General features: G+C 49.8%; 2 pseudogenes across 2 annotated transcripts; both read left to right on the top strand.

Annotated features, from left to right (window-relative positions):
- Positions 1–619: 619 nt before the first annotated feature.
- Positions 620–2176, top strand: LOC310771755 (signal peptide peptidase-like 2A pseudogene; annotated as a pseudogene). The gene has a single exon. The product of its transcript is annotated as a signal peptide peptidase-like 2A pseudogene (transcript).
- A 3249-nt stretch (positions 2177–5425) lies between these two features.
- On the top strand, positions 5426–6982 carry LOC310771754 (signal peptide peptidase-like 2A pseudogene; annotated as a pseudogene). Its single transcript has one exon. The product of its transcript is annotated as a signal peptide peptidase-like 2A pseudogene (transcript).
- The last annotated feature ends 5619 nt before the right edge of the window (positions 6983–12601 follow it).

The raw sequence follows: 12601 nt of genomic DNA, 5'->3' as shown, positions 1-12601 counted from the left end.
GACGACCCCACCTGGGCGGTGGGCACTCGAGGACATGCGGACGGGCACGCACTCCTTCAGTATTCTTCAATATCTAGGACTTTTCATAGCAATATGGTTTCAATAGGTTAAAAAAAGGGTTAGCTTGCATCTATACACAGTGGTTTGAGAGGAAGAGCATCTCATTAACCTTCACACTTCCTTTTCATCCATTTCCTCCAACATCAAGTCACTTCTTCACATTCTACTGTAGGCTGCATCACATGAGAGGTAGGCAGGGAACCAAACGCAGAGAGAGAGAGAGAGAGAGAGAGACAGAGAGAGAGACAGAGAGACAGAGAGAGAGACAGTGTGAGAGAGAGGGAGAGAGGGAGAGAGACATCATTGCTGATGACATCAGTGATGTCACTCAAGCAATTGTGATGTCATCAGTAGGTGATATCAGTGATGATGTCACAATTTCAACAGTGATATCATCAATGATGATGTTACAATGATGTCACTGATGATGTCACTTATGCATAGATATTGTGACATCATCACTGAGGTCATAAATCCTTCCCTACTGACGTTATAACTTGGACAATTCTCGTCTTTTAACCCATTCGCGTTTAAATCATCTTGTTGATTAACTTGCAATATGGCAAAAGCTGTCATGATCATAATTTTATCGGTCATTTTCTTGTCCTCGAAGATAAACTGTCAACAGGCAATCTTGCACATTTCAGATGGAACTACAAGTATGGAGTACTGCATTGTTCACAATGGCTCCTGGACCCCCCTGAAGGAGACTCTGGACACTGCTGTGCAGTATGAGCTGGTGATTCTGCCATTCACTGTGCTGTGCGACATGTCTGAGGTGAGGCCAGAGGAGGTCAGGGGCAAAGCGCTGGTGGTGATGAGAGGGGGCTGTGATCTCAGCCAGAAAGCGCTGGTTGCTCAGCACCTTGGGGCTACAGCTTTGCTCATTGCCAGCAAGACAACTTTGATCACTCCATCAGCCAAAGAGTCAGAGTATGCCAAGATCCAAATCCCCCTGGCTCTCATGAGGTACAGGGACTTCCTGGATGCCCAGCAGGTGTTTGGTGGAGGAATGACCGAGAAGATGTATGCTCCGCCTCACTCCAACATTGATCCAAGCGTCGTAGTCATGGTACTCATTTCCATATGCACAGTTGCCTTGGGAGGCTACTGCAGCGGGAAATGTGAGAGAGAGCAGTTGAGCAGTGGTGCGGCGGGCAGAGGAAAGGTTGAAAGCAAAGCAGACAACGGAGACTTTTCTCTTGACTCTCCTCTCAAAGCGGTTAGCTATGTAGCCCTGTCGTCTGCCATGCTAAACCTCACGTACTACTTCCGCAATGTCTTCATGTACATCGCCATTGCCGCATTCTGCATATGCTCCGCCATAGCGCTGTTTAGGTGCCTGGAAGCAGTGATGGACAGGATGGGGGGGTGTGGCACTATGACTTACTCTATCGGAACGTGTACCTTCTCTGTGAGGTCGCTCATACTGGCTGCAGTGTGCATTGCTGTAGCCGTGGTCTCGGTAGTCTACAGGCATGAAGACAGATGGATCTGGATCTTGCAGGACCTCCTCGGCATTGTGTTCTGCATTTGCTTCATAAAGACCATCTCGCTGTCCAATTTCAAGATCTCTGTGATTCTGCTGAGCCTCTTGCTTGTGTATGATGTCTTCTTTGTTTTCATCACTCCTTACTTCACCAAGAATGGTGTGAGCATGATGGAGCAGATTGTCTTGGGCCCTGATGAATTTGGAGAGAAGAGGCAAGCTAACCTGGTGCAGGTCCCCGCCGAACCCCAGGCTCCCTCTGAGAACCTGCCCTCCATGATGCGTCTCCCACGGTTCTGGGCTCAGAACCTGTGTGGGATGGAGTTCTGCAGTCTGGGCTACGGAGACATCGTTGTTCCAGGTCTGCTTGTGGCCTACTGCAGCAGGTTTGATGTGTGGATCAACAGCACCAAGAAGGTCTACTTCATCAGCTGCTGCATAGCCTACCTGTTGGGGATGATAGTGGCATTTTCTGCCATGCTGTTGTCTGAGAAGGGCCAGCCTGCCATGCTCTACCTGGTCCCCTTCACCCTGATAACCGTCGCTCTGGTGGCTGCGTGCAGGGGGGAGATGAAGCAGTTCTGGGCAGGAACCCCCTCTGAGAGGGAAGAGCTGATGGTTCCATAGGAGGAGAAAGGTGCTGACTGACGTGCAAGGAACCAACTGCCGGAGTTTTTTATGGTGTGGCCACTAGGGAAGCCAAAGTGTCTATAAGAGGTTCTGTCTGTCTGTCTATATGTACTGTATATCCCCCCGAAAGAAAGAAAGAAAGAATGTGGCCAGGTTGCCGATGATGTCATTCGTGGCCACTAGGGGCCAAGAGGCCAGGTCGCTGATGATGTCATATATGGCCAGGTCGCTGATGATGTCATTATGGCCAGGTCGCCGATGATTTCATACGTGCCTACTAGGAGCCAAGTGGCTGAAATGTGCTCCCAGCCAATTATGGCATAGTTTATAAACAAGTGCGAATTCGCAATAGCTGCAACAAGATATGCAAATTTCCAAAATGCACTTTTTGTGGACTAACCAACAGAGTGACTTACAGAGCTGCTGGTCTTTTTGTGGACCAACCAACAGAGTGACTTACAGAGCTGCTGGTCTTTTTGTGGACTAACCAACAGAGTGACTTACAGAGCTGCTGGTCTGGTGGACCAACCAACAGAGTGACTTAAAGAGCTGCTGGTCTGGTGGACCAACCAACAGAGACTTACAGAGCTGCTGGTCTTTTTGTGGACCAACCAACAGAGTGACTTACAGAGCTGCTGGTCTTTTTGTGGACCAACCAACAGAGTGACTTACAGAGCTGCTGGTCTTTTTGTGGACCAACCAACAGAGTGACTTACAGAGCTGCTGGACTGGTGGACCAACCAACAGAGTGACTTACAGAGCTGCTGGTCTGGTGGACCAACCAACAGAGTGACTTACAGAGCTGCTGGTCTTTTTGTGGGCCAACCAACAGAGTGACTTACAGAGCTGCTGGTCTTTTTGTGGACCAACCAACAGAGACTTACAGAGCTGCTGGTCTTTTTGTGGACCAACCAACAGAGTGACTTACAGAGCTGCTGGACTGGTGGACCAACCAACAGAGTGACTTACAGAGCTGCTGGTCTGGTGGACCAACCAACAGAGTGACTTACAGAGCTGCTGGTCTTTTTGTGGGCCAACCAACAGAGTGACTTACAGAGCTGCTGGTCTTTTTGTGGACCAACCAACAGAGTGACTTACAGAGCTGCTGGGCTTTTTGTGGACCAACCAACAGAGTTACTTACAGAGCTGCTGGTCTTGTGGACCAACCAACAGAGTGACTAAAGCGCCCGGCATGGTTCTGCGCAACCTCGACTTGGCGCCCTGTCGCCGAATGGCGGCGACAGCGACACTGTGCATAAACTCATTCTGGTGAGCCTGCAGAAGGCTTTGCTAGATGAGGGACAAGCACTGTTAAATGAGGAAATGGCATTTCCTTATTCCTCACAACAAGGAGTTGATAAATATCTAGGACTTTTTTCTACTCCACCCTCTGCCGATCTGGAGAGAGCTGAAACTGGCTCCATGCTTCCTCCGAGACATGGGCAGTTAGCCAGCCGCTTCTTTTCACCTGACAGGGGAAGCTTCACCGGTAGGACATAGCACGTGGGAGGTTCACGCTATTCCAACCAGTTCCCCTCCCTCCGAACAGGCGCCCTTAACGACCAGAGGAGGAACCATATTAGCAACCAGGATATTGGAGGTGGAAGGAGGTGGAGGCCCTGGAACAATGGTGCCAGGACAACCACCTCTCTCTGAACGTCTCCAAGACAAAGGAGATCATTGTAGAGACTACAGAAGGGGGAGGGGGGGGGGGGGCACACCCCCCAATCACCATCAACGGCACAGTGGTGGAAAGGGTGGACAGCTTCAAGTACCTGGGAGTCAACATCCACCAGGACCTGACATGGGCCAACCACACCGCCACTGTTGTCAAAAAGGCCCAACAGCGACTACACGGACTCAGACGCCTGAAGAAATTCGGGCTAAGGCCAAAAATCCTCAGGGACTTCTACAGAGGCACCATTGAAAGCCTGCTGACTGGCTGCTTCACCACCTGGTATGGGAACTGCACCACCATGGACCGCAGGGCGCTAAGAAGGGTGAGGCGCACGGCCCAGCACGTAACAGGATGTGAGCTGCCAGAACTGCAAGATCTGTACAACCAGCGGTGCCTCAGGAGGTCCATGAAGATCATCAAAGACACAAACCACCCCCACAACAGTCTGTTCTCCCTGCTACCCTCAGGGAGGAGATACAGGGTCCCAAGAGCACGCACAAATCGCTTGAGGGACAGTTTCTTCTCGCAGGCCACGAGACTCCTTAACATATACAAATAGTGTAGTAGCCGTACTGTACCGCACTGCAGCTGCTACCATCACGTAAGACTAATGTTCAATAGTATGTTAATTAGGCATATGCTATTTGCACCTAACAGAATGTTATTATGTTTAATTATGTTTAAAGTATGTTCATGCCATTTGCACATATGTGCCACTGTCTGTGGCGTGTCTACTGCTTTATTGCTTGTTGCCTCTTGTTTTTTTTTTTTGCACTATGTTGTAACGGAGTCTACAGCACAATAATTTCACACGTGATACTTGTACTACGGAGTGACAATAAAAATCTTGAATCTTGAATCTTGAATCTATTGCATGTTTTGGTGAAGGGGTTCCTATATGAAGGAAACCCCCGGGAGGCACAGGGAGAACATGCAAACTCCACACAGAAAGGCCCTTTTTGACGACCCCACCTGGGCGGTGGGCACTCGAGGACATGCGGACGGGCACGCACTCCTTCAGTATTCTTCAATATCTAGGACTTTTCATAGCAATATGGTTTCAATAGGTTAAAAAAAGGGTTAGCTTGCATCTATACACAGTGGTTTGAGAGGAAGAGCATCTCATTAACCTTCACACTTCCTTTTCATCCATTTCCTCCAACATCAAGTCACTTCTTCACATTCTACTGTAGGCTGCAGCACATGAGAGGTAGGCAGGGAACCAAACGCAGAGAGAGAGAGAGAGAGAGACAGTGAGAGAGAGAGAGAGAGAGAGAGAGGGAGAGAGGGAGAGAGACAGAGAGAGACATCATTGCTGATGACATCAGTGATGTCACCCAAGCAATTGTGATGTCATCAGTAGTTGATATCAGTGATGATGTCACAATTTCAACAGTGATATCATCAATGATGATGTTACAATGATGTCACTGATGATGTCACTTATGCGTAGATATTGTGACATCATCACTGAGGTCATAAATCCTTCCCTGCTGACGTTATAACTTGGACAATTCTCGTCTTTTAACCCATTCGCGTTTAAATCATCTTGTTGATTAACTTGCAATATGGCAAAAGCTGTCATGATCATAATTTTATCGGTCATTTTCTTGTCCTCGAAGATAAACTGTCAACAGGCAATCTTGCACATTTCAGATGGAACTACAAGTATGGAGTACTGCATTGTTCACAATGGCTCCTGGACCCCCCTGAAGGAGACTCTGGACACTGCTGTGCAGTATGAGCTGGTGATTCTGCCATTCACTGGGCTGTGCGACATGTCTGAGGTGAGGCCAGAGGAGGTCAGGGGCAAAGCGCTGGTGGTGATGAGAGGGGGCTGTGATCTCAGCCAGAAAGCGCTGGTTGCTCAGCACCTTGGGGCTACAGCTTTGCTCATTGCCAGCAAGACAACTTTGATCACTCCATCAGCCAAAGAGTCAGAGTATGCCAAGATCCAAATCCCCCTGGCTCTCATGAGGTACAGGGACTTCCTGGATGCCCAGCAGGTGTTTGGTGGAGGAATGACCGAGAAGATGTATGCTCCGCCTCACTCCAAGATTGATCCAAGCGTCGTAGTCATGGTACTCATCTCCATATGCACGGTTGCCTTGGGAGGCTACTGCAGCGGGACATGTGAGAGAGAGCAGTTGAGCAGTGGTGCGGCGGGCAGAGGAAAGGTTGAAAGCAAAGCAGACAACGGAGACCTTTCTCTTGACTCTCCTCTCAAAGCGGTTAGCTATGTAGCCCTGTCGTCTGCCATGCTAAACCTCACGTACTACTTCCGCAATGTCTTCATGTACATCGCCATTGCCGCATTCTGCATATGCTCCGCCATAGCGCTGTTTAGGTGCCTGGAAGCAGTGATGGACAGGATGGGGGGGTGTGGCACTATGACTTACTCTATCGGAACGTGTACCTTCTCTGTGAGGTCGCTCATACTGGCTGCAGTGTGCATTGCTGTAGCCGTGGTCTCGGTAGTCTACAGGCATGAAGACAGATGGATCTGGATCTTGCAGGACCTCCTCGGCATTGTGTTCTGCATTTGCTTCATAAAGACCATCTCGCTGTCCAATTTCAAGATCTCTGTGATTCTGCTGAGCCTCTTGCTTGTGTATGATGTCTTCTTTGTTTTCATCACTCCTTACTTCACCAAGAATGGTGTGAGCATGATGGAGCAGATTGTCTTGGGCCCTGATGAATTTGGAGAGAAGAGGCAAGCTAACCTGGTGCAGGTCCCCGCCGAACCCCAGGCTCCCTCTGAGAACCTGCCCTCCATGATGCGTCTCCCACGGTTCTGGGCTCAGAACCTGTGTGGGATGGAGTTCTGCAGTCTGGGCTACGGAGACATCGTTGTTCCAGGTCTGCTTGTGGCCTACTGCAGCAGGTTTGATGTGTGGATCAACAGCACCAAGAAGGTCTACTTCATCAGCTGCTGCATAGCCTACCTGTTGGGGATGATAGTGGCATTTGCTGCCATGCTGTTGTCTGAGAAGGGCCAGCCTGCCATGCTCTACCTGGTCCCCTTCACCCTGATAACCGTCGCTCTGGTGGCTGCGTGCAGGGGGGAGATGAAGCAGTTCTGGGCAGGAACCCCCTCTGAGAGGGAAGAGCTGATGGTTCCATAGGAGGAGAAAGGTGCTGACTGACGTGCAAGGAACCAACTGCCGGAGTTTTTTATGGTGTGGCCACTAGGGAAGCCAAAGTGTCTATAAGAGGTTCTGTCTGTCTGTCTATATGTACTGTATATCCCCCCGAAAGAAAGAAAGAAAGAATGTGGCCAGGTTGCCGATGATGTCATTCGTGGCCACTAGGGGCCAAGAGGCCAGGTCGCTGATGATGTCATATATGGCCAGGTCGCTGATGATGTCATTATGGCCAGGTCGCCGATGATTTCATACGTGCCTACTAGGAGCCAAGTGGCTGAAATGTGCTCCCAGCCAATTATGGCATAGTTTATAAACAAGTGCGAATTCGCAATAGCTGCAACAAGATATGCAAATTTCCAAAATGCACTTTTTGTGGACTAACCAACAGAGTGACTTACAGAGCTGCTGGTCTTTTTGTGGACCAACCAACAGAGTGACTTACAGAGCTGCTGGTCTTTTTGTGGACTAACCAACAGAGTGACTTACAGAGCTGCTGGTCTGGTGGACCAACCAACAGAGTGACTTAAAGAGCTGCTGGTCTGGTGGACCAACCAACAGAGACTTACAGAGCTGCTGGTCTTTTTGTGGACCAACCAACAGAGTGACTTACAGAGCTGCTGGTCTTTTTGTGGACCAACCAACAGAGTGACTTACAGAGCTACTGGTCTGGTGGACCAACCAACAGAGTGACTTACAGAGCTGCTGGTCTGGTGGACCAACCAACAGAGTGACTTACAGAGCTGCTGGTCTTTTTGTGGACTAACCAACAGAGTGACTTACAGAGCTGCTGGTCTGGTGGACCAACCAACAGAGTGACTTACAGAGCTGCTGGTCTGGTGGACCAACCAACAGAGACTTACAGAGCTGCTGGTCTTTTTGTGGACCAACCAACAGAGTGACTTACAGAGCTGCTGGACTGGTGGACCAACCAACAGAGTGACTTACAGAGCTGCTGGTCTGGTGGACCAACCAACAGAGTGACTTACAGAGCTGCTGGTCTTTTTGTGGACCAACCAACAGAGTGACTTACAGAGCTGCTGGTCTTTTTGTGGACCAACCAACAGAGTGACTTACAGAGCTGCTGGTCTTTTTGTGGACCAACCAACAGAGTGACTTACAGAGCTGCTGGTCTTGTGGACCAACCAACAGTGACTAAAGCGCCCGGCATGGTTCTGCGCAACCTCGACTTGGCGCCCTGTCGCCGAATGGCGGCGACAGCGACACTGTGCATAAACTCATTCTGGTGAGCCTGCAGAAGGCTTTGCTAGATGAGGGACAAGCACTGTTAAATGAGGAAATGGCATTTCCTTATTTCTCACAACAAGGAGTTGATAAATATCTAGGACTTTTTTCTACTCCACCCTCTGCCGATCTGGAGAGAGCTGAAACTGGCTCCATGCTTCCTCCGAGACATGGGCAGTTAGCCAGCCGCTTCTTTTCACCTGACAGGGGAAGCTTCACCGGTAGGACACAGCACGTGGGAGGTTCACGCTATTCCAACCAGTTCCCCTCCCTCCGAACAGGCGCCCTTAACGACCAGAGGAGGAACCACATTAGCAACCAGGATATTGGAGGTGGAAGGAGGTGGAGGCCCTGGAACAATGGTGCCAGGACAACCACCTCTCTCTGAACGTCTCCAAGACAAAGGAGATCATTGTAGAGACTACAGAAGGGGGGGGGGCGCACACCCCCCAATCACCATCAACGGCACAGTGGTGGAAAGGGTGGACAGCTTCAAGTACCTGGGAGTCAATATCCATCAGGACCTGACATGGGCCAACCACACCGCCACTGTTGTCAAAAAGGCCCAACAGCGACTACACGGACTCAGACGCCTGAAGAAATTCGGGCTAAGGCCAAAAATCCTCAGGGACTTCTACAGAGGCACCATTGAAAGCCTGCTGACTGGCTGCTTCACAACCTGGTATGGGAACTGCACCACCATGGACCGCAGGGCGCTAAGAAGGGTGAGGCGCGCGGCCCAGCACGTAACAGGATGTGAGCTGCCAGAACTGCAAGATCTGTACAACCAGCGGTGCCTCAGGACGTCCATGAAGATCATCAAAGACACAAACCACCCCCACAACAGTCTGTTCTCCCTGCTACCCTCAGGGAGGAGATACAGGGTCCCAAGAGCACGCACAAATCGCTTGAGGGACAGTTTCTTCTCGCAGGCCACGAGACTCCTTAACATATACAAATAGTGTAGTAGCCGTACTGTACCGCACTGCAGCTGCTACCATCACGTAAGACTAATGTTCAATAGTATATTAATTAGGCATATGCTATTTGCACCTAACAATGTTATTATGTTTAATTATGTTTAAAGTATGTTCATGCCATTTGCACATATGTGCCACTGTCTGTGGCGTGTCTTACTGCTTTATTGCTTGTTGCCTCTTTTTTTTGTTTTTTTTGCACTATGTTGTAACAGAGTCTACAGCACAAGAATTTCACACGTGATACTGTACTACGGAGTGACAATAAAAATCTTGAATCTTGAATCTATTGCATGTTTTGGTGAAGGGGTTCCTATATGAAGGAAACCCCCGGGAGGCAGGGGGAGAACATGCAAACTCCACACAGAAAGGCCCTTTTTGACGACCCCACCCAGGCGGTGGGCACTCGAGGACATGCGGACGGGCACGCACTCCTTCAGTATTCTTCAATATCTAGGACTTTTCATAGCAATATGGTTTCAATAGGTTAAAAAAAGGGTTAGCTTGCATCTATACACAGTGGTTTGAGAGGAAGAGCATCTCATTAACCTTCACACTTCCTTTTCATCCATTTCCTCCAACATCAAGTCACTTCTTCACATTCTACTGTAGGCTGCAGCACATGAGAGGTAGGCAGGGAACCAAACGCAGAGAGAGAGAGAGAGAGAGAGAGAGAGAGAGAGAGAGAGACAGACAGACAGAGAGGGGGGGAGAGAGAGAGAGAGACAGAGAGAGAGACAGTGTGAGAGAGAGAGACAGAGAGACAGAGAGAGACAGTGAGAGAGAGGGAGAAAGTGGGAGAGAGACAGAGAGACAGTGAGAGGGGGAGAGAGAGAGAGAGAGAGAGAGAGAGAAGCCCGCCAGAAGCCTTGTCAAATTTTAACATTTTTATCCAGTTTTAAGCTCGAATTTTAGGCTGCACTTTTTATCCATCTATACTGCTGCACCTTATCGTCATACTGGACTAATTTGTTTTAATGATCGGCTCGCTGGGTTTTAGATTATTTTGATTTAAAATCACCGACTCCTGAATGGTCAGACTACGCCTAGCCCTGCTAACCTAGCCTTGTTTTTAGCTTGTAGCTGGCTAAACAGCCTGTTTTACCGTGGATCTTAACTGTGATTAAGATTGGATCCCACCACTAACCCATTCTAAGGACTACCCGTTTCATCTTGGAAGTCAACTTGACAAACTTACCAGCGCTGATCCACCGCAGCGGGCCCTTTCTGGGCCCTCCGTGGTAAGTTTTCTACTACACCCCGCTCTGCCTCCCCTCCCGGGGCTGGTCTCAATCACATCACCGCAGCGGGCGCTGCGGCAGCTAAAATCCTGAGCGGCTCCCGGTGGTTCTTCCTCTCTCTGTTGCCTGTGTCTTGTCCATCTGTTGCAGCTGTGATGGCCTTATCGGTGGAGATCACCCAGGAGATCACCGGGCTGAAAGCTGAATTGCAGTCCATTGAACGGCTCATCGAAGACCTTCTCCAGCGACAGACAGAACTAAGCTCCCGGCTATGGCACCTCGAGCCAGCGCCTGGTCCAAGCCATGCCGATGACGGTCCTCCCTCCTGGGCAACGATCGTTAAGGGTCGCAAAAAGCATAAACAGCACACAAAGTTGCCCCCACTTCCATTCTACGACCCGTCCAGTATCGCCGACGAATCAATCACACTCTCAAACTTCTTCGCTCCGTTGGCCTCTCCGTTTCCCCACACCGTGTCCTCACCGATCCCCCCTCCTGCCCGCGGATCGGTCACTGTCCGCCCGTCTGTCAATAGGAAGCGCGTTGCTGCAGATTCGTTAAACTTCCCGGTGCAATCACATACTGTCTCTCGGGGGGCAAAACAACAGACTTTATCAAACTCATCCCTGCCCTCCTCGACGTCCATCCATCTGTCCACACTGTGATTATACACACCGGAACCAATGACGTAATGTCCAGGCAATCAGCCAAACTACCAGAGGATCTGGACTCGCTAGTCACCACAGTCCAAAGTTTGGGGAGGAGGTGTATCCTGTCTGGCATCATCCCCCCCATGTCCAAGAGCTTAGAATATTTTAGTCGTGTTTTTAATCTGCATATATGGATGCAAAACTACAGTTCTGCTACTGGCGTTGATTTTATTAGCAATTTCGACACTTTCTGGAATAAGTGGGTCCTTTTTAAATATGATGGACTGCATCCTAATCAGAAAGGAACAAGAACGTTAACCAGTAATTTTATCAATTGTATTGCTTTTAGTCTACACTGACGGTTTCCCCAGCAAGACCCTGCCCAACATTCCAGCTCTGCTTTCCATAGCCCCCTCACATTTCCTGTTAATTTTTCTACTGTACGTCCTCACCATACCTCAGTGCCATACCTCCACCCCTGCCCACCCTGCACTTCCGGTCAAATTCCCCTCTACTCTCCTGTCCTTTCTCATCACTGCATCGGCTCCCCCTGCTGGCCTAATGGTCTCACTGCGCCTCCTTCTCCCTCCCTCCCTCTCATCACTATCACTTCTGTTAATTTCACTGGCACTACACACCACCTAAGCCCCGCCATTAATTCCACCCCTTGCATTCCCACCATTGGCAGCGCTGGGAACTTAGCACTTTCAATTCCAATTTTATCCTGCCCTCGCCGCCCTGTCATTTCCCATCACCGTGCCAATACTTTTTCTTCCAACAAGGGTATTAATAAAAACAATCACATTCACATTAAACCGACTCCCACACCCCCTCAGTCCTGTAATGTTTTTAATTTTGCAGGAGGGCTCTGGAACTGCCAGTCAGCGGTTAACAAAACGGAAACAATCTCAGCGCACGCCCTTTCCCAATCCCTTCACTTCCTTTCCCTCACTGAAACATGGATCATACCTGGCAACACCGTCACCCCCGCAGCTCTCTCCTCCGCCTTTTCTTTCTCCCACACCCCCCGAGCCGTAGGACGCGGAGGGGGGACGGGACTCCTCATCTGCTCTGACTGGACCTACACTGTTACACCTCCCCCTCATTTATCCACTTCCAGTTTCGAATTCCATGCAGTCACTGTCTCCTTACCTGTCAAACTCTTCATTATCACCATCTACCATCCCCCCGGACCCCTTGGCCTATTCCTAGAACAACTGGATCCCCTGCTCTCCTTCTTCCCGGAAAATAACACACCACTCATTCTCATGGGAGATTTCAATATACAGACATCCACTCTTCACTCCTCCCACTTCCTTAACTTATTTTCCTCCTTTGACCTCGCCCTTTCAGTCTCCCCCCCCACTCACAAAGCTGGAAACCTACTTGACCTCATTTTCACCCGCTCCTGCTCCACCACTAACCTCACTGTCACCCCTCTCCCTATATCTGACCCTTATTTCATTTCCTCAGCCCAGCAATTTTCTC

Source organism: Poromitra crassiceps, assembly GCF_964638095.1.
Source record: "Poromitra crassiceps genome assembly, contig: HAP1_SCAFFOLD_1164, whole genome shotgun sequence".
In the NCBI taxonomy this organism is placed as follows: Eukaryota; Metazoa; Chordata; class Actinopteri; order Beryciformes; family Melamphaidae; genus Poromitra; species Poromitra crassiceps.
The sequence above is the reverse complement of the archived record's forward strand: the minus strand, read 5'-3'. Positions and strand labels throughout refer to the sequence as shown.